This window comes from Hakea prostrata, chromosome 2, assembly GCF_041222555.1.
Source record: "Hakea prostrata isolate BN-2017 chromosome 2, UWA_Hpros_2, whole genome shotgun sequence".
Classification (NCBI taxonomy): Eukaryota; Viridiplantae; Streptophyta; class Magnoliopsida; order Proteales; family Proteaceae; genus Hakea; species Hakea prostrata.
In genome coordinates this window covers 70,287,733-70,308,667 of record NC_142601.1, presented here as the reverse complement: position 1 = coordinate 70,308,667, position 20,935 = coordinate 70,287,733, and the positions used below count along the sequence as shown (strand labels likewise).

Genomic DNA, 20,935 nt, shown 5'->3' with positions numbered 1-20,935 from the left:
CACTCCACACAGACTTATTGGTCTAAACTTCACAGCAGTGTCAAGATTTGGCACTTTGGGAATGAGGCAGATGTATGAAGCATTGATTTTGGTCTTGTACCTGTTGCAAAACACTCAAGCACACAGTTAGTTAAAGTTTGGCTTGTGACTTCCCATAGCTGTTGGAAGAAGACAGGGGGTAAGCCGTCAGGGCCAGGGGCTTTTAGTGGGCTCATGGAAAACAGGGTGGATTTGATCTCTTCGGTTGAGGGGGGGGGGGCACAAAGCTTGAGGTTCATGTCTTGAGTGACTATGGTTTGAGTAGCAGAAATGATTTTTGAGAGCTCAATAGGATCAAGGGTTTCAGAAGTTAAGGCTTTAGCAAAACGAGAGGTAAGTATGTTTTTGATGTCTGGTTTTTTTGTTGTCCAAACTCCATTTGAATCTTTGAGTTTCAGGATCTTATTGACTTGTCTTCTTTACAGGGTTGTTGCATGAAAGTAAGAGGTGTTGCTATCTCCTTCCTTAAGCCATGAAATCCTCGATTTTTGCATCCATAATTTCTCTTCTTTATTCAATTCCTACACCAGTAGGTCCGAGAGGATATTCACCTTTTGTTGAGAAAACACCTTTGATGGTAACCTCTGTTCCTTTTCTAGATCACCAGTAAGCTTCCTAATGTTGTGCTGGATGTTACCAAAAGTTGTTTTATTCCATTTCTTGAAAGTAGCTTGGGTGAATCTTATCTTCTTAGACAATTGAGAAGCCGCAGATCCTCATGATTTCTATGCCATATCTCAGCTGACATTGGTTTGCTTTCAGGGTGACTCAGCCAAGCATATTCAAATCGAAATGGCCTCCTTCCTTTGGTGATACCTCCTTCAAAATCTATTAACAAAGGCGCATGATTTTATCCCAGCATGGGTTGAACAAAGAGGTTTGCTTCCGGGTATAGGTGTCTCCAAGGAAGATTACACAATCCTCTATCAAGCCTGATATGAATTGTGTCTTTCCCTAATCTCTTATTAGACCATGTATAGCTAGCTCCTTTGTATCCCATATCCAGAAAACCACATCTGTTTAACAGCAATTTGAAACGATCGCAATCATGTGTGATTCTCCTAGAGCCACCCTGTTTTTCTCTCCATCCCAGGTGAGCATTGAAATCTCCTAAGCACAGCCATGGTTCAGATCGTGCTTCTGCTATTACTTCCAATCTTTCCCAGGTAATGTGTCTATTCTTTTTTATGGGATCTCCATAAATAAAAGAAGTATAAAAAGGAAGTTCATCCAGAATTTTGATTGATGTATCAATCATGCGAGAATCTGCTGATAAAATGTGAACTTGCAGGTGTGATTTCCAAAATATAGATAGCCCTCCTGCAGTTTCGATCGGTGGGACATGGAAAGATTGTGGAAAGTTTAGAGAGATCTCCAATTTCTTGACAAAAGTGGTTGATTGTTTTGTTTCCATCAAGAAGAGCATATCAGGTTGTTCCGATTGAATCAACTTCTTAAGGAAACTTTTTGTAGCAGGTTTCCCCATGCCTTGGACATTCCAGCTCAAGATTTTTGCAGGTGCCCGTGGTTCATCTGGTGTGATGCCACAGGCGTATCCATCAAAAAATGTTGAGTCACTGCGTCATGATCCATTGGTGAAACAGGGGAAACTAGAGTAGGTGAGGTCGAGGGTGAAGCCATAGCCGAAGTTTCATTACCAGTTATTGAGGAAGAAAGGGTTGGTGGATGGGCTTGGGGTATGGGAGTGGGCCTTGAAGTGTCTCGGGTAGATCTGGCTCTTTTGTTTTTTTTTTTGAAATGGTGATTGGATGGGTTATGTGATGATTGTATGGGTTGGGTAGGCAGTTGAAGATTTTCCTGGCTGATTGGGTTCTGATATGGGCTTTCATGGTGGGCCTGGGGCAGAAATAACTGATGTACTGAGTTAGCCGAAGCCAACTCTAAATTGGGTGCAGGGGTCTGAGTATGTACCTCATGGGGGCCCAAATGGTTGATGGGTAGGGGTTGAGCCATCAAATTAATGGAGACTCCCGATTAATGTGGGAGTAATTGGAGCATTTGGTGCTGCCAAAATGTTAGGTGGGCCATTGGAGTATGTTGATGATTTGCAAACCGAGGGTCCAGAGATTGTTGGTGGTAAAGGGGAAGAGGATCTTCCGATGTTGATTGTAGATTTGGAAAATTGGCCTGGGACTGGAAACAAAAAGGGTATGGATACTGTAGCAATACATTGGGCTGCAGGGTGGTGTGTGTAAGAGGCGTATCAGGGTGAGGGACGGGTAAGAGAGTGGGGACCATTTGTAGACCGTTATTCGCAGGCGAAGACGTGTTCTGAGTAGCAGACGGTAGTGTGCCAGGCGTGACAGTTATGGAAGCTTTTTCTTGTTTTTCTCCGGCCATACTTCCTTCTCCGGCACTGAACAACAGAGTAGTTTTGATTCCTATCTCCAGAAGTCTAGGAGATGGGGAAATTCCTCGGATTTTTTCATCGAAAACCGCCGACTCAAATTCTTCACAGAAATCGTAGTTATCGCATCCATGGATCTTTTGATGTGTTGTTTGATCATCAAACAAACTTTGACATCTGGTGCTCTCATGGCCTATGAAACTGCAATATTCGCAGTATAATGGTAGCCTCTCGTATTTTATGGTCACCACTGAGGTGTCTCCATTCTTTCGTTGTAGTGACAAGGACTGTTGAAGTTGTTTAGTAATACTGATGGTAGTACGAACCCGAAGGTAACGAATCTATTCTCCGAATTGCAGTCCAGAAATAGCCATTGCCTGTTTAGGTTTACCTAACATTTGGGCCAACTTCAGAGTGACACTTGTTTTTGCTACTTCCTGCGGCATTCCATGTAGTTGAATCCAAATATCACAGGAATCAAACTCCCATGTTTTCTCCGGGTTCCATTTCTCAAGCATGAGAAGATTACTAGCCATAGTCCATGGGCTCTCGTTTAGGACATTCTTAAGATCTAATTCATGCGCGAAATGAAAGAAGAAAATAGATTCAGAAAAAGGTATTACCTCCACCTGTGCTACTGTATTCCAATCTTTTAATAGTCCTTCTGTGAGAGCTCGCGTTCTGAATCTCTTTCCATCTAGGATTTTTCCAGCTAGAGTGTTGTTCGGTGAGAAAAAGGGACGATCATTGTCTTCTTCATCCAGGTGGAAGATCGAAGCTCCTGTTTCAGTTACTGGTTTGGGTGATGCAAATGATGAAGCGATACTAGATTAAAGGCAAAGGAGCAGAATAGTGAAGGAAATGGCCAGAAACATGGTTGAAACACTCGAATAATCGAGGAGAGGCACTCTCATTGGAGAGGAAAAAACGACATGGAATGGTTAGAGAGACAAAGAGCTCTTATAGCGGCTTAAGTCTCGTCCTTTAAATTATATATTTTTTGTAATATAATAAAAAGTTGTTTATATTGACTTTCCTTTTAGCATAATTTATATTTATGTTTTTTATTTGTTTGTAATTAGTCAATTATGACACTAGGTCATAAGTGATAAAGAATAATCCTTTGAGTAATACAAGAAGTTAGTTTGACATAGGTAGATGAATAATATATTGTATATCATTGTTTTGGTTTTGGTTTACTTTGTAGATATTTATTAGCTTGGGTTTTGGTTTCAGTTGCCTTTTGTTAGTTTATATTTGTTTTGATATCTTTAAATAATTATTAAAAGGGATAATTATTGTTGTCCCCTTGTACTTTGATTTTATTACTACTTTATCCTCTACTTTTTAAAATTTACTAATCCAACCTTTAACTTTGTCTAAAATTACTAATGCCCCCTTCCGTTACTAAAATTATGTGGCATTTATATATTTTTTCAAAAACCCAAAAATAACCCTACAATTATCTCTTTACTTATTTACTCTTTTGCAAGTTATAATACTATCCTTAATTAACTATGGAGAAAAATTAACTTTAAATTAAAATTTCTTTTCAAAAAAGAAACTACTGAATAATGAAAAGACTTAATTTTTCTTCTCTAAAAAGAAATCGCCAAATAAAGGAAATATGTGATTAAATAAAACTTAAAATAGAAACTAAAATATTAGGAAGGGATAATTACTGTTGCCCCCTTGTACTCTGATTTTATTACTACTTTATCCCCTCTATTTTTTAAAATTGCTAATCCAACCTTTAACTTTGTCTAAAATTACTAATGCCCCCTTCCGTTAAGCTCAGTTAGTTTACTGATGATGTGGCATCTATATATTTTTTCAAAAATCCAAAAATAACCCTACAATTATCTCTTTACTTATTTACTCTTTTGCAAGTTATAATACTATCCTTAATTAACTATGGAGAAAAATTAACTTTAAATTAAAATTTGTTTTCTAAAATGAAACTACCGAATAAAGAAAAGACATGATTTTTCTTCTCTAAAAAGAAATCCCCGAATAAAGGAAATATGTGATTAAATAAAACTTAAAGTAGAAACTAAAATATTAGGAAATATCAAATGTAATTCAAAGTTGAAAATTGAAAATCTCCTAATATATGCTAACCATTGTACAAAGTGTGTGGTCCCACCAAAACCAAAATTTATTGTAAAATATAAAATTTTAAGGATATAATTGACTTTCAATATAGTTTCTATAATGAGGGTAATGTCATATTTTTTAACTTCTTAATTTTAATGAAGGGAAAAATAGACATTATATATTTGATGTTAACACCACTTAACACCGTTAGAAGTGAGGGGGTCAACAGTAATTTCATAAAGAAAGAGGTTTGATTAGTAATAAAACTAAAGTACAAGGGGGCAATAGTAATTATTCCTATTAGGAAATATCAAATGTAATTCAAAGTTGAAAATTGAAAATCTTCTGATAGATGCTAACCATTGTACAAAGTGTGTGATCCCACTAAAGCCAAAATTTATTGTAAAATATAAGATTTAGGATATAATTGACATTCATATGTTTCAAAATGAGGGTAATGTCTATTTTACTTTTATTTTAATGAGGGCAAATGGACATTACTTTTGATGTTAACCCCACCCTAGTGGGGGCAATAGTAATTATCCCGTATTAAAATAAAGATGAAAGCAAAGTAAAGATTAGAAAGTGTAAGCATACCAAAAAAATTGGAGAGAGAAAGAAAAGTAAGTTTTTTGTTCTAATTTCTATAACTTTATCAATTTATTTTTAATTAAATAATATGTATTGCATATTTTCATTAGTGATACTCATACAAACAAAAATTACCATTTTATTATGATAAATCAGACTCATAAGAATCTACTTAAATTAATTTTTTATTTTTAAGTTATTTTCAGACCAATGACAGAGACAAAGGCACACAAACACAGAGGATGGAGGGAGAGAGAAAGGTATAAAGAGATAAATGTTCGAATCCAAGACTTGCTTGAACTTAGTGCTACTAGCTTTCATCATTTTGCTAGAAGCATCCATTAAAAAAATAATGTAATAAAATAGGAATTAGAATTTCTAAATAATATTATTTATTATATTTATAGTAAAATCATGATTGCTTAATTTAAATTGAAGCAAAAAGAATCCCTTGCGATGGCTGCTAGCAAAACAAGTGGACCCCACCTGGAAGATGATATATATATATATATATATTTTTGGTAAGACCTGGCAGATGATATTAAAGAGTTAGGCTTGTGGGCCTCCAATAATTACAAGGTTTTAAATAAACCTTTAATGAGGTGGGCCAATGGGCCAAACTAGAAAGGAGGTGTGTCATTTTCCTTTTTTATTTTGGTGAACAGGAGGTCGGCCATTGACTTGTTTTTTTTGGTCATTGACTTTGACTTTGCGGGCTTCCACAACTTGTAATATTATCTTATGCTAGTTTGTTACCAATCGAAACACTAGTTTCACAAGAAATGAAAAAAAGATCCAAACACCTGCGTAAGACTTGGGTTTACCAGTCAAAGTTGGAGAAAGAAAGTCAACAAACCCAACGCAAGAACGAAACATTTCTTGGTTAACATCAGGCCAGTCAACGGGGGGCCCATAGGCCCAGAGAACGGGAAGTGGAACTTTATGACGAAGGCCAGGAAATAATAACTGTATAAGCCTACATTTTTTTAAAAAATGTCTTATGGGCCTCCTCTTAAATTTTTAAAAAAAATGCATATGGGCTTACAGTATTATATGGTCTAGGCCCTATCAACGGATGACATTATATGGTTATTTAAATACCAAAATGGACAGGTTTAAGACAAAGATGATTGTGGCTGGTCTTTAAATGACACACTAATGTTGGAGATTAATGAGCTCTAATCTTCTAATTTTTGGTCGTTTTGAGAGAGAGATGTAGGTAGTGGATTGGTCAAGGGATTCTCCCTTCACCTCCTAGGGATTGGGTATAGAAGGTAATTTTAGTCACAACATTTTCAAGGGCAAAATGGTCATTTTTCAATTTCAAAGTTAACAGAAAAGATGAGAAAATTTAACAGAGGATAACGATTATTTTTTAAATTGTAAAATGTGGCAATGAGTAACATTCCCGACATAAGGGCAATCAAGAGTTTGACCCCAATGATATGTTGCAATGAGTAACATTCCCAATTCGTATTTGCATCCGTTAGGGGTATCCAAATCCGTCCGATTACTAATAGGATGCTTATATGGTATATCATTTTCTTACCAATTATTATCCATCCGATTAAATTATCTGATTAATTTACTTATTTACATTTATTTTTACAAATTTTTTACCTATGATATGTGACTTTTTTTTTTAGATTTTCTACTAAAATATCTACTAAATTGCTAAATCTTAAATTTCAAACCTAGCCCTCACAAATAAAATGGTAAGATGTAAACAGGTAGTCGAAAATTTGTATTCATACCCACTTAGAAGAATTTACTTAAGAAAATAACTATCCGATTATCATCTGAATCGGACTAAATCCGTCCGAAAACCGATAGGATATTATTCGAATCCGTCTGAATATAATAGGATGCGGATATGGGATTACCACTATCCGTTCCAAATCCGAATCCAATCCGTTTACATCTCTAATTGCCAATTGAAGAATCAACAGGTCCATTAACCAAATGATGACGAACTTCATGAAGGATGGATGGCTCAGGTCCATCCAAAAGAGTTAACCCATGCAACCAGTCTCTGGAAAGCCCACAGGACCATCACTATTATTAAGATCCAAAGATCCACTACGGGTTTAAATGAGCATTACAAGCCCTTTTGTATCCAAATGTTGCCCAGACAAAAAAGAATTCATAGAAGAATCTTGAAACCAATTCGCAGCAGAACAAGTTGAAGCCACGTCCATCATTTTTTTATTTTTTTTTTGGTAATAAGCCACGTCCATCATGGCAGCATTAGGAAACTTGTCTTCAACAAAAACAACATCACTAGACTTGTAGGTCTTACTCGCTAGAAGGTTCATATTGAAAATTTTCGAGGAGAAAATCAGATTGGCCGTGTGACTTATAACCAATTATAGTGGAGCAAAGATTAGCAGTGGTACAAAATTCTTGCAAATATCAATTCATGCAAGTGCCCTGGTAAAGCATATAACCACAGGTGATATATACTTTATTGCAATTTATCAATGTGTTCCCGTAAGTGTCGATAAAAAGATTAGTGTCCTAGTGATCATTATGTACTCAATATTGTAGGTGTGGACATATTGGTTTTTTTCTTGTTCGGGTACTAATGTGCATCAGCATCAAGGTCTATTGGTCCAGAGAACTGGAGAGAAAGAAGGAAATGAAGAATCAACTTCAGGTAGAAGAGATTTTGGAAGAGTACCATTGTGTTTGGTTACGCAATTCCCTTGGCCTGCAGGGAATCATGTTTCAAACTTTTTTTTAAAAACCGTTTGGTTAGAAAATGATTCGAAATCCTCATGAGTCCAAGAAATTGGGTGTTATTCTAGTGTAAATTAGATAACTCTATGGAGAACACCTCAATTCTGCGAGAAGTGTGAGACTGTTTTGAATTCGAAACTTCATCTTCTTCAATCCCTCTGCTAGAAGCATTGAAAAAAATTAAGTCAGAATTCTTGTTTAAGCTATCTCCTGCACAAAGATGAGATCAGCTGGGTCTCATCATTAGGTCCTTTTCTTTGGGCATTTTAATTTCTTTCTCCTCTTCTCGGAAAGAGTAGAGGGAACTTTCGTTCCTTGATCACTGGAATTTGTTTATTATAAAAAATCCTGATCCAAGTATTTGTGCAAAAGTAATGCTAGCTATGCTTAACTTTGAGATAGCAAGGTTTTAGTAAATAAAAGAGGAGAAATGTTTAGTGTAACCAGGGACATGATATGGAGTCAATTTATTTCCATCTGGCATCTACATTGCCTATAACCCCATAACCCCATAACCCCATTACAGGGTTTTACAGCTACAAAGGTCCAACTTTGTTATTCTCCATAACGTATCAAATAATGGCCAAATTTTTTGACAGATAGACCCCTAATTTTTTCTGTTCATTTTCTAACAATGGTGGCGATATGGTACGTGCATGCAATGGTACCCAGTAGATCATCTAACTATGAAAATTATTGTTCAAATTGTAGGAATTATGTGGCCCAACACATGTTATTATTTTACTTGCACATTCACATTGGACATTTGTAAGGTTATTTTGATTATATGTGGTATTTATTGTTTATGATGATTTATGTGGTTATTTGGTCCATTGGATTGTTTAGACTGATTTTATGGATGCATGATCATCTGGTTTAACCATCTTGTAGTCCTTGACTTGACCGCACCCATCATAATGTATTATTGTCTAAATATACATTATTGGACTATGATGGGTTTGAGGGGTGTAAGTTAAAATTGCTCAGACTATGGGAGATATGAGGACTAGTCTCTCTATGGTTAGTACACTTTGAATCTGTGGAGTCCATCCATGAAAATATATGTGTACGTTGAGTGTTGATCTTAGTGACTAGTGCTCCATTGCCAGTGAATTGACAATTGTGAAAGTGTACGCGTACCTACAGATTGCCTTTTGAAAGGATTTATTGATAAAATGATTTTGCAAAATTTGTTTTTATTTATTAGTAAAAAATTATATATTTTCTTCTCTATTTTTGTTGTAAAATCAATTTGTTTTATTTTATTAGTGGGTGTCCAGTTGGGGTGAGCACCCTGATTTTTGGGAACTGAGGTTTATCCGGGCCAACTTGCGTGCACGATTTACTTCCTGGGGGGGGAAGGGGGGAGCTTTATATTAATGCTGCCGAGTGGGTGCGAACCCCTAAGGAAGTTGGATCTTTAACCGCTTTAACATACCACCTTTAACGGTTAATTTAGTCTTTAATTGTTGTATATGGTATCCTAAATGTGTAACGTTGTTACCCAGAAAAATGTGTTACGATGGAAGCTAGATGCTTAATTGTGGTTCTGGGCATTAGCTCTTAAACTATCTGATGCTGTTGGAATCCGTGAAGGCCTACTGTATTTATATTAATGGAATAAAGAAGAAATACTTCAGTGATTAGTGTTGAGAGACCAATATGTACCACCATAGTACGGATTGGTAGGAATCAGGCTTGCTGAGGAAAAATGCTAAGGTTTTACGCTCGTTAATTGAAAATTGATGTACCCTAACATATTTTATGATCAGATTTTGTGATTTTGCAACTTTGAGCAAGTTCCCCACAACCTCAAATGTTTTTATTGCTTGCAAAGGTCCAGTACTTTTGCCGGCAATAGCGGTTGATCTAGTTTTGATTCATGAAGTTTGATCGTCAGCAGTACAAATGGAATTTTCTGGTAGTTAGTTCCACAACTACTAACAGTTTGGAAAGTACTTGTCATTATTTCAGTTATGTCATATTATGATGATTTATCTTTATGTTCTCCCTTGCCACATGTAATGTTCCTTTTATTCCAAGGGAGGAAAATACTTTCTATCACCACCCCAGTTTTCACAGGCTTGGTGGGGCCCACATCATGTACATTCCACTAGGGCACGTGACAGCTCCTCTTCGTTAACACCTCTTTATAATCAATAAAAACAAAATGCTAGACAAAACATTCTAAAAAACAAACAAACAACTTGGTTGACAGTTTGACTCATAACCATATATATGTACACAATCTATAAAGTCCTGTTATAAGCGGGGCATTACACTTTCTGTGGCTCTCTGACTTGGATGACCCTTTCAGTGCTTCGTCTGATAGTTTAGCCTATTTCTACTCGGTGAGTTTGACGTAACTAGGTCATGTGTTTCTCAGATTTTTATTTGCAGCAGCTGTTATTGCTAGTAGCCGACAGTTAAGATTTGACCACGTCATCAAATTTGGTCCAGATTAAAAACTCAAGGGTATATATATTTATATGCAAATAAAACTTTTTATTTTACATTTTAAGGGTTTCATAATTTTTAAATTTACAAACTAAAGCCCTTTATATGTACCAATATGACAGAAGAAGAAGATGACGTGTAGGTGTTATTCGTGGTCGCAAAGCATTGGAAACCCTACCCTGACTGATCTTCACTAGTTGCAAGAATCAAGCATATGTGTTTTGTCCGAAGGTTAGTCTAATCAAAGTTCAAAAATCACAACTTTGAGAAAAATCTAGGGTTTTTGTTCTTCTTCATTGTTTGTCTAGGAACTGGCGGATGCAGTAAGTGAACAGGACTGTTTATATTGGTTTACTTAATTTTCGTGTATTTTGATTTTTGTTTGTTTTATGTCCGAACTCCAAACATGACCTGCTGCTGGCTAAGCAAATTATTATCTATTTATTTGATCTAAGGTGAGGTTTCAAAATCCTATCATGTCTGATGAGACTTCCTCAAAAATGCAAAATTTAATTTTCAATCCTTCGTGCTTTTAGATGACTTTTGGTGAATATATTTTCTTTTGGTTTTTTGATAAAAGAAGAAGAGGGTGTAGGTGTAGATGAAGTTTTGAAAAGGTGTGATTTAAGAGACTGGTACGGATTCACATCGTCTGTAATTTCTTTCCCTGCAATTCCCTGTAATTTTCTCATAGGATTGTGCCATGTGGCATTTAAGTAATCCAAAGGTTATCCAACAAACTAGAGTTGAAATAAATTCAAATTTATGGGTGAGTTTAAATAAAATACAAATTTAGTTTAAATTGGATAACCATTGGATTACTTAAATGCCACATGACACAATCCTATGAGAGAATTACGGGGAATTGTAGGGAAAGGAATTACAGACGATGTAAAATGTCCCTGAGTTTGTAAATTTACAAACTCTACAACCCTTAAAAAGTAAAATAAAAAAATTATATTTATATGTAATATTCTTGAGTTTTTAATCTAAACCGTCGAATAGAAATTTGTTGTGTTGGAATGAGCCATATTCAAATTCATGCTAGAGTCATTTGATTGAGATAAATATCGTGATTTGACAAAATGATGTATTGATGTATTGAGTTTTTACCTCTCTTTCACTCCTCCCTTCTCATTTGATAAGTCAGATCATCTCTTCAGAAGAATTATATGCATTTTTTGCTTTTGTGTATTTTGTCAATGGAGGGTTAGTTGAGCAGTTAAAAGCCCGTCCGTCAGTCAGATCATCTCTTCGGGAAAAAATATGTGCATGCTCACCTAACGCTTCTTCACCAAACAATAGATGTAAGTTTTATGTGAGATTTACTAGAAAGTAATCTGGACTCTTGTTAGTTATTTTCCTTTAATTTAGAGTTTTCATTCTCATTTGTTTCACAGATGAGGAATCTTTTTCTCTCCTCGTATAGTTTTGCATCAAAATTTTATTTAACTTATTAATTAATTGATTTTTTTGAACTAGTGATCTTTTTAATACTAAAATTGAAATGCCGTCTGCAAAATTGAACTCATAACCTTTCCACTACGAAATATGAATCTTATCGCTCAACCAATCTTGCATTGACTCAAATAATTAATACCATTTACCGTTCCAAGTTATTTTAAAATCTGAACCGTGCAACTTTTCCAGCTTTCTGTACGAAATTTCATTATTGTGTAAATGTAGTTTACCATTTTTAGATATTATAAGATCTAAACCCTGCAATTTTTCTGTTTTCTATATTAAATTTCATTATTCTATAGTTGTGGTAGACTAGTAGCTTTTTAAAGTTAGTTACCTTTAACGTTGAGTTGTTCCATTAACAGCTTTTATTATTATTATTATTATTATTTTTTTTGTTGTCAATCCTGGTTTCTAAGGCTTTGCCTTGACTAATCCGGTGTTCGATCCGACTCGCACATCCTGGTTGTGGTGAGTGAGTTTTCCAGCAAAGATTTTTTACATCCACAATGTTTCGATACCGAAATTTTCTTATTAATATATGGGAGGAAGAGTTAAACTTAGAATCCATGATTTTTCGGTTAGAGATATTGACCATTGCAAATGAAAACCCTCTGGTGATAAACTGATAATCATTGTTATTTTTTTTTTAAAATAATTTATAATAATAAAAAAAAATTTAACAAGATTACAAATTTACAATATGCAGTATACATATTAACTACAATAAATAAACAAGATTCACTGTGTAAGTGTGTAGTATATTTTTTCGTTGACATCATTTATTGATTCCTGCAGTGGGGGTGGATTTCTCTCAAAATCTAAGAGGATCTCCTCCGCGCCATTATGATATTCGGCAAGAAAGTCAGTTCTGAAATTTAATTCCCCGACATGATGTGTTAACTAATTTTTATTTTATTTTCTTAAACCTGCTTCGATTTAAGCTTGACCAATCCGTAAGCGTGAATGACTTTTTTTTTTTTTTTTTTTTTGGTTAAATAACCGTTGAACGACTTTGGATAGTCAAGAGTCAAGAGTGTAAAATTACTCTTATCTTAAAATATAATTGTTATTCCATCGAAAAATAACCTTTTTGATCCTCCCACACCCGTTGCGCCAGTGTCACGTTAGTCAATTAGGTCTTCCACGACTTATACGGCTCCTCTGGAAGGCTACTTTGGAAAAACCAATCTACATAAAAAACACCAATGATTGACTGGAATGTCCATGATTCTTCTTCATCCACTTTAAAAATAAAATATCATTTCATTGTCACCAATTATGCCAAGCAAATGATGTGTTTTTCTTGATCCATGTATTTGCAGAATCTGTAAATAAGAAACGAAGAAATTGCTTCGCTGCTACTTTGCATCGGACATGGCAAGGATCAGTGGTGGCGTAGTGCGGAGAGGCTTCATCATCGTGCCATCGTTAATCTCTCTGCTATTGGTCGGAGCATGCCTAGGTAACGCCAAGTGTAGCCGCCATGGCCCCGAGATCCGCTTTCCGTTTAGACTCAAGGGAGACCAAGAGCAGCCGATACATAGTGGGTACCCTGGTTTTGAGTTGATCTGCAAGGATGGCCACACTGTGCTAGACCTTCCATCGTCGTCTCCATCATCATCATCATCATCTTCAGGGCTTATTTACGTACGATCCATATCTTACCTTTCTCAGACTCAGTCCATCTATAACTCCAACAATTGTTTGGCTGCCCTCTTCTTCGATCTCAATTCTTACCTAGTCCCGTTCCAACTTTATGAAATGATCGGTTCTACTAACTACTCTTTTACCGAATACTACTGTGAAGTATACAAGTACAGAAACGCATGGATGTCTTTTCAAGATCGAGATGATTGGGAGCAATACATGTTCTTTGATTGTTCACTACAAAATGATGTAGAAGCTAAATTCTCCATCCCTTGCATGAGCAATAACCCTGGGCATTATTATTCGCTCGTCAACTCTGGAACCCCTCTAGGTGAACTTCGCCCTTCTTGCTACTCGGTGAATAAGACAGTCTGTGTCCCTCATCAATACCAAGATGGCTTACTCCTTGGAGGTGTTTCAATAATCACTTTGAGCTGGGACTTGGGGGAATGCCACATCTGTCAATCTTCCGGGAAGGCATGTGGGTTCGTCAATGAAACTACTGAGGAATTAGGATGTTTTGACAATTAAACCACGCCATGGAAAAGGTACCTCATCTCTCCCTCTCCATTTATCCAGATTCTCTCTATTTTGGAAGTTAATATGGTTACAGATATGCATAGCTTGGGGATTCATATCTTGAATAGTTTCATGAAGAAAATCAGATTGGCCATGTGACTTGTTTTCCAATTACAGTGGAGTACAGATTAGCAATGGTACTAAAATTTTGCAACTATTCATTCCCTGCAGGTGCCCTGGTAAAGCATACGATCACAGGTGATATATACTTTCTCATTGATCATCGATCAATGTGTTCGCATAATTAAATGTTGACATAAAGATTGGTGTCCTAGTGATTATTTTCTCAATATTGTAGGTGCCTGCATTGGCTTTTTTCTTGTTGTGGTATTAATGAGCATCAACATCAAGGTTTATCGGTCTAGAGAATTGGAAAGAAAGAAGGAAATGGAGAATCAACTTCAGGTGGAAAAGTTTTTGGAAGCCTACAACTATCAAAAGCCAACAAGGTACTCCTATTTAGATGTCAAAAGAATGACCCAACAATTTAAGTGCAAATTAGGGCAAGGAGCTAATGGAACCGTCTTCAAAGGCCGTCTCCCTGCTAATGGGACTCTAGTTGCTGTGAAGATGCTTAAATCTCTGGGAGGTGATGGAGTGGAGTTCATCAATGAAGTGTGCACAATGGGACAGATTCACCACGTCAATGTGGTTCGCTTTTTGGGTTTCTGCTCTGAAGGGTTCAAGCGAGCTTTACTATATGAATTCATGCCGATTGAGTCACTAGAGAAGTTCATTTTCTTTGAACATTCTGATGCTCCACCATTAGGTTGGTCGAAGCTTCAAGACATTGCAATTGGCATAGCTAGAGGAATTGAATATCTTCATCAAGGATGTGAACAACGCATCCTTCATTTTGATATTAAACCTCATAACATTTTGCTTGATGAAAACTTCAACCCCAAGATATCAGATTTCGGATTAGCAAAGTTATGTCTAAAAGAGCAAAGCATTGTTTCTATGACTGTGACTAGAGGGACAATGGGCTACATAGCACCTGAAGTATTCTCTAGGAACTTTGGAAATGATTCTTACAAATCTGATGTTTATAGTTATGGAATGATTTTGCTAGAAATGGTAGGAGGAAGGAAGGCCACCGATTCTACTGTGTAGAATTCGAGTCAAGTGTTCTTACCGGAATGGATTTATAATCGTTTAGAAAAAGGGGAAGATTTAGGACGTGAGATGGCTGATGAAAAAGATCCTGAGATTGCCAACAAACTAGCAATAGTGGCTATATGGTGCATACAATGGTACCCAATAGATCGTCCAACTATGAAAACTGTTGTTCAAATGCTAGAAGGGGACGTGGGAAGCTTAACAATGCCACCAAACCCGTTCACTTCAACATCAGAACCAAGAGTTACCACATGCAGCATTGAGAAGCAATATGAAACAAAGCTAGAAGTTATATTAGAAGAAGAGTGAGATGTCATGTGCTAATGGTTTCGTAAATTTGGCTAAGCAAGTGTTTTATGAGATCGTTCCGTATTATTAAGGTTTATAGGGTAAAATAAGTATTAGCAATAATGAAAGATCAAAGCAACTTAATGTTTTTTTTTATCTCAAGACACCAGAGTTATGATGTTAAAAGTGTTTTACGATTGCTAGCCCTGGTATGTTACTACTATATTATATTAGAAGAAAATTAAAATTCCAAGCATGAGCACTAATTAGTCTTGTTTATTTTTAAACCTTTTTTAGTTTAGTAGTTCATCTCTTTTCTTTAGAGCCAAGACCATATATCATCAACAAAATACGTACACCGTGAATATATAATCTCCATCTTGACTGTCTCTCCTACATTGATTTATCAATGAAACGACATAAGAAATGTTCCTAAAGCTTACTCCCTACATTACTTTATCTGAAAACTCAAACAGAAGAGAAAATTACCCATCCTCAATCACCTCCCACATCGTGATTGCTGACTTGCAAACAAAAACAATGGCAAGATGAATAACAAACAAACACGAAAATTAGAATAAAATGCTTGTGTTCAAATCGAATTGGCAATGGAGAAATGTTGATAATAGACCTTGCTGCTACAGGTGGGGTTGAATATATAGGGGGTAATGTAAATATTGGTATCATGGGTAAAGGCATGTGGGCATGACTCATAAGAAAAGTAGAGGGAGACTGGTATAATGATAATGTATGATGTATTTATTTCTCTAGAATAAAATTCTTTTTCTTTTTAACTTGGTTCTCATTATTTCTATTTACAAGCTCAATTAACAACTAATAAAACCCTCAATATGACTTGGTTCTCATTATTTCTATTTACAAGCTCAATTAACAACTAATAAAACCCTCAATATGCTGGATTTCATTATAAGAAATCTCTAATTAGCCTTGTGAGCTAACCAGGCATGGGCTCAAGATTCTAACTTTGAGTTAAGGTCGAGATTTTGGCTTATCCCCACCTAACTCCGATTTTCAATCTTGAATTTAATCTTGTTATTGATCTTAATCTTTGATTTTGACCCTGGTAACTTTAAAGATAGGCTTTTCCAGAAAGCAATTTCTGGAGGTTAACTATTTAATTTGTTTTATCTTTTGTTTGTGGGTGAGGGTGAGTGACTGAGTGTGTGTGTTTTTTTTCATTTGTTTGTTGAGAAGATAAAGTTCATTACTTAAGTACATACAAGTGAAAAGATCTGAGAGAGTTACATTTATACCATGCAGAGTTTAAATCAAGGTCAAGACCTTGAGTAAGACTTGGGTTTACAAGTCAAAGTTGGAGGATGAAAGTCAACAAGCCCAACCCAAGAAAGTAGCCTTTTTTTTTTTTATTTATTTTTTAATTTTTTTATTAACATGAGGCCAATCACAAGGGCTAGGGCCCATAGGCCGAGAGAACGGAAAGTGAAATTGAATAATGAAGGCCAGGAAAGTAGAACTGAATAAGCCCACATTGGTTTGGGTGAGGGAAATCGTAGGCCGCCTCTTAAATTTTTCAAAAATGTCCAATTTGAATATGGCCATGGTGGGCCTACAGTATAAGGCCCAGGCCCTTATCAATGTGTGAACTTATTGGTTAATATACTAAAATGGACAAGTTTAAGACAAAGATGATGGTGGATTATCTTTTTAAGTAAACACACTAATGTTGGTGATTAATAATGAACTCTAAGGTTCTTGCAACAACGAAATCAATCATTCTTCCCAATTTTTGATAGCCGGTATGGCAACCCCGGTGCTTTTATTTTTGTAAATTGTTCAGTTCCGGTGGAAGAAGGCAATTCCAGGTACATACCCACCGCTTGGCCTTGCCCTGTCAACGACGACGACGACGACGACGACGACGACAGAATCAACACCACTTCCTCTTCCTCTTCTTGGCATATGTACTCTGTTTCTTAGATATGGTGGGAACCGCAGTATAAATCAGCACCAAGGGCTTCCATGCTCCAAAAGAATTGTAACGTCGTTGCTGCATTATCAGTATATCCTCCGGATGAAGGGATTTCTAGAGAAAATTTCAGTGCTCATGCCCTGAATCGTTCGTACATTCGCTCTATTTTAAAGATGGGCTTTTATCTATATTGGGACATTCCCTTGAATACTTGTAGAGAGTGTTCGGCTTATGGTGTCCCTTGTTTGCAATATGACATTGAATATTCACCTTACGACTTTACTTGTCTGTCTAATACCTGCGTCAACAAGACATTTTCATCTCTTCGCTGTAAGTCTTTCTTCGCATTTCTATTTCTTACTACCCACATGTCCAGATAGAACAAGGCAATTTGAAATCTGTCGTGGTGGTCGATGTTGCATTTGAATCAGACAATTTCTCTGATCCGATTCACCCCGACATCGTGAATTTCATTGGTGGAAACTCACCAAAGATTTATGTTAGCCACACCAGACTACCAGTTCGATCTGGTGCAAGAACACACCCTCGACTCTGTTTCAACAACTTCTGCGGCTTATTTGACCTCTAGATTAACCTATATCTCTATCTTCCAGTTTATATTCCAGTTTATAAACAGAGATGATCAAGGATTGATATATTCCAGTTTATCCTTTCTTATGTTACCAGGTTTTGTTTACAGCTTCCGTCAAGTAATGCAGAAACTTTATTACTATCATTTGAATTTCTTCTTCAATGGTAATCATGTTTCTTTAGTTATTATTCATTACATAATGTATTTTTCCTCCAGTGTTCACTATAGAAAGAATTTTTTCTAGCACATCTGCTGATTTTTGCTTTCTCTGGATGTTTATCGTTTGTCAGACACTTATAACGGCTTGTTCCTTGGTATGATTATCCAGAAACATTTCCTACTACAAGAGTCATTCTTATTAATTTAACTAAAGGGTGATGAAGTGCTCATATTAATGTATCTGGTTCTCCACTTGCAGCATCCATCATTTTTAGAGGAAGGGAAGTCATTGGCATTTTATGTATTTCTGCATTTTTGTTCCACAAATTTAGAAGAAGACATTTATGGATGGACACTACCGTTGAAGAATTCTTATCTACTTACAACAATCAAACCCCAACGAGGTATTCTTACTCACAAATCAAGAAGATGACTAACAATTTTAAAGAAAAATTAGGGGAAGGAGGCTTTGGCGCACTGTTCAAAGGAAAGCTCATCAGTGGAGGTCTAGTCGCAGTGAAGATATATGCTTGGAAAATCCAAAGCAAATGGACAAGACTTCATGAATGAAGTTGCCACCATTGGAAGGATTCATCATGTCAATATTGTCCGATTTATTGGGTTCTGCTCCTAAGGACTCAAAAGAGCCCTTCTCTATGAATTCATGCCCGATGGGTCTCTAAATATGTATATATATATTTCGAAGAAGGTGACGGCAATCTATTAAGTTGGGAAAAGATACACGAGATTGCATTGGGGATAGCTCGTGGGATCGAATATTTGCATCGAGGTTGTGACATTCAGATTCTTTATTTTGACATTAAACCTCATAACATTTCTATTAGATGTCAATTTTCAACTTAAAAATGCAGATTTTGGGCTTGCAAAATTCTACCCAACAAATGACAACACAGTGTCAGTGAATACCATTAGAGGAACTTTTGGGTACATTGCGCCAGAACTATTTTACCGTAACATTGGAGGCGTATCATACAAATCTGATGTTTATAGTTTTGGAATGATGTTGATGGAAATGGCATGCAGACGGAAGAATCTAAATACATCTGCAGAGAAAACAAGTCAGATTTACTCCCTTTAATGGGTTTACAATAGGGTTGAACAAGGGGAAGACATGGAATTGAGATACGACACAGAGAATGAGAAGGTCATAGCCACGAAGTTGATCATAGTGGCATTATGGTGCATTAAACTAAAGCATGTGGATCGTCCTTCCATGACAAAAGTTATGGAGATGCTTGAAGGAAGTTATGAACTTTTAGAAATGCCACCCAAGCCTTTCTTGGCCACTGAACCTTTAGTTCTCAATGAAGTTGATGCAGTAATAAGCAAGAATATAATGGAAATCACAATCACAATCACTTCAGAACGTGATCAATCATTGTGTATCACAAATTGAGAACTTTTCCTTGTTTAATTAGTTTATGTTGTATGAGGTAATTGAAATGTGTTATGATGTATGACACCTAATTTTTGTTCTCATTACCTCTTTAATTTTCATATATTGTTGAAATTCTTGAAGCTCTTATGTGTTTGAATTAATAGAACTAAGTAGAAATTAAAGTTTTAGTGACAAGAGAGCAATTAAGTTGAAGAATACAAAGATGAAGGAAATTACAAAATCACGATATAATCAACTTGCGAGTTATTGTGGTCAGTGACGTCAGTCTGCAATTTATTTATGTTAAAGTGATCCTAAAGGGGGGGGGGTAAATAAGTTACCTATAATTGATTATACAAATCCATCAATTAATGGCAAATTTTTACCTTGATTTGGCAAATAAAATAAATTTATCAAATTTGCACGTAACACAAGAATTTATAGTGGTTGAATTTATCAAGTTTACATACACTCCTCTCTTGGCCTCAAAAGAGATTTCCAATAGTAATCTCTTTTAATACAATAAGTAGAGAGTCAAATCCTTATAAATCTTTGTTGGTTAAGGGCAATAGTACATCTTACAATCTTTATTTATATAAGGGCAAGAGAGCACCCTCTGCAAACTGTAATCTACCTAGACTATAATTAAAACAACACAATTACAAGAATTAAGGTACGATATTATCTATCAAGGGGTGTGACACTTTATCCCTTAAGTGAGAGTGATGCAATGTGGATGAATGCTCAAATTGAATGAATTGCAACACTATTAAATGCCCCAAATGTCTTCAATCACCTCAGCTTAGCTTCAACAAGCTTGCTTTGATTCTTTGGAACGTGCTTCAAGAAATGGGTATGGGTGAGAGGTAAGAATACAAGTAAGTTGGAGAGATTTTGAGAGCTTGAGAATAGTCTTGAGTGTATGATCAATGCACTTGATAGAGAGTCTTAAATTAGGGTGTTTTGGCTTAAATAGAAACCCAAAAAGTCTCAAGTTCAAAGTTATAATGGCTAGAAATCAGTTAGTTTATGACTGAAACGATGCACGATTTGGGCAAATATAGCCGTTTGACCAAACGGTACACCGTTTTAGACAAGACGGTTTGCCATTACAAGTTGGTGAGAATGCACATCATACATTTTTTGTTTCAGAGGCGGTTTTTGAAACGGCAAGCCATTATGGGCAGCAAGCCTGGACATATATTTTAGGAATTTTCATCATTTTAATCAACCCTATGTCCTTAAAAACTCTCCTAAAATGTCATAGGACATTCAGATGAAATGATACACATGTTTACAAGGAATTTGAATGCAAATCCTAAGCCCTCGGTGGACTATGTCTTCCTCTTGGGCTTGACTTGATCTTCATTTTGATTCTTGAATCTTTTTATGCTTCAAGCATCAAGTCCTCATGTTCAGCACATTGCTTGTGACTTGGTTATTCAT

General features: G+C 36.0%; 2 pseudogenes; both read left to right on the top strand.

Moving 5' to 3' along the window:
• Window positions 1-13,129: 13,129 nt before the first annotated feature.
• Window positions 13,130-15,409, top strand: LOC149026185 (rust resistance kinase Lr10 pseudogene; annotated as a pseudogene).
• Window positions 15,410-17,034: 1,625 nt separating this feature from the next.
• Window positions 17,035-19,507, top strand: LOC149026184 (rust resistance kinase Lr10-like; annotated as a pseudogene).
• The last annotated feature ends 1,428 nt before the right edge of the window (window positions 19,508-20,935 follow it).